The sequence below is a fragment of the Myodes glareolus genome, chromosome 9 (assembly GCF_982192425.1).
Source record: "Myodes glareolus chromosome 9, mMyoGla1.1, whole genome shotgun sequence".
Taxonomy (NCBI): domain Eukaryota; kingdom Metazoa; phylum Chordata; class Mammalia; order Rodentia; family Cricetidae; genus Myodes; species Myodes glareolus.
In genome coordinates, this window is record NC_142034.1 from 70,401,379 (window position 1) to 70,403,591 (window position 2,213).

The 2,213-nt window shown below is 47.4% G+C and overlaps 1 pseudogene; it reads right to left on the reverse strand.

Annotated features, from left to right (window-relative positions):
- Positions 1-1,036: 1,036 nt before the first annotated feature.
- LOC148120965 (small ribosomal subunit protein uS15 pseudogene) lies at positions 1,037-1,565 on the reverse strand (annotated as a pseudogene).
- Positions 1,566-2,213: the final 648 nt, after the last annotated feature.

Genomic DNA, 2,213 nt, shown 5'->3' on the forward strand with positions numbered 1-2,213 from the left:
ATATTTGGTTCTCGTTCGGATCTCAGTGCCTCTTTGAGGGACCGTGTTACCTCCTTGCTTTCTCTGTATCATCTAACGTATGAGCAGTGATTTCAAATATAAGTCTCTCCTAAACACCTCTACTTTCTGAAGTTCATCCTGCTTTTGACTGACTTTGCTAATGAGATGCACTCTTTGGGGGACTTAGATTGTGAACTCAGCCAGCAGGAAGCCAACTGGCAAAGGGTAGTGGGTTGTGGTTTGCCAAGTCCTGGCACCAGGACCACACAGAGGCCTGGATTTCATGTGCGTCACCTCAGACAAGACTTAAACTAGTACCCTAGCCCGTTAGACGTATTATCTCTAGACTCAGACTTGTATTGATGTATTGATGTCTATGTATGGGGGAAGTGGCTTTCATCTTGTTTCCCACTGAAAGCAAGACGCTTCTGTGCCCTGGAAGAAGAGGGAGGCGTTAGTCAGAACAGGATACATGGCTTCCAAGCTTGCTTCACTGAAATGAGTGCTCCAAGTAAAGAGCAAAGGTGGGCTCTGCAATCCGGGACTCTTCCTGGACACTATCCCTTTCCCTAACTCCCCCACACCCCCGCCCCGGGGTATTAGGGCCAAAAAACTCTGGTGTCATGACGGTCCTAGCTGCTGACTTCAAAATCAGAGAAAGATAAGAACTCCTACAGAGATGTTCAAGATTACAGCCTGCACAGTGTATTTGATCTTCAGGAAGAAGCCTGCATCTCACCTTTCACCTTAACGTTATCTATGTCATGTGTCACCTTTCACCTTAACGTTATCTATGTCATGTGTCACCTTTCACCTTAACGTTATCTATGTCATGTGTCATGAGTGGCACAGAAACCCCGAGCAGCAAAGTCTCTGTCAAACACAAGAGCACACTCTGATGCTTTGAGGAGTAAAAGGGCTGCAGGCAAGAATCCAGCCATGGATCACACTCTGCCCGTGACTGGTGACCACAAGGGCTGCATAACAGTCCGGGTGGGGGGGCATGAGAATTGTTAACATCTTTTTTTTTTTTGAATTTATTCAAAGTGATTTTATTGCTCATGTACACAAGGGAACTTATGCCACTAAAGCAGAGGCTGTGGATGACTCATATTTCCAGTTGGGTGGGAGGACCCGCTTGGTTTTATAGTAACGAGCCAGTCGGTGAATTCTGCTCTCTATCAAAATCAGGCGGAATTTAGCATCCTTATCCTTTCTGTTCCTCTCAAGATGCTTTCGGACAGCGACTGCCTTTTTAATCAAATGGTAGAGATCCTCAGGAAGATCAGGGGCAAGGCCTTTGGATTTAAGGATTCTCAAGATTTTATTACCAGTTACAAAATGGACCTGGGCCACACCGTGAGAGTCCCTCAGGATCACACCCATTTGGGAGGGAGTGAGGCCTTTCTTGGCCAGTTTGTAAATCTGTTCCTTCACGTCGTCAGACGTCAGCTTCAGCCACGTGGGGACGCTACGGCGGTAGGGCAGCGCCAACTGGGACAGTCCCTTCCCGGGAGCGTGCATGCGACCCATGATGGCGGAGGTCTGGCAGCAAAGAGAGCGAATTGTTACCATCTTACAAAAAAAGGACACGCTACAATTGTTTGCCCCTAGGGGGTAAAAATACCTTTGTATCGCTAAACTCCAGGCCTTTTATGTCCTCCCAAGAAGTATCAATATCTAGTCCATTTGTGCTGTCTGTACAACATGGAAATATGTGAATGAGGTTTCCCCACCCTGGTGAGAGCAGGCGTACCCTGAAGGCTGATATAGTTTCACATCTACTGCGGTGACAGTAGAACACAAAGCAGTGAGGGAGGAGGGCTTTTGTCACCTTGTAATTCTAGGTTTTAGTTCATTACTTCAAGGAAATCAAGACAGAAACTCAAGCAGCTAGTGACATCACATCTGCCGAGAGCAGGGCTGGACAAACGCACCCGTGCCGCCTGACTGTTTGTTGCTAATACTCCGCTAGCTTCCTCTTCTATATTCTGGGCCCCCTAGCCAAGGGAATGGTGCCACCCAATACAGGCTGGGTATTTCCACATCAATTGAAGATTAAGACAACCCTCACAGACATGCCCATAGGCCAACCTGCCCTAGATAGGTTCTCATTAAAATTCTCTGCCCAAGCCTGTTGAAGAGCCTGTTTGACTGGGAAGCAATATGGTTTATCTCCTGGCCTTGGGTTTGCGAAGAAATTGGCTTGGACT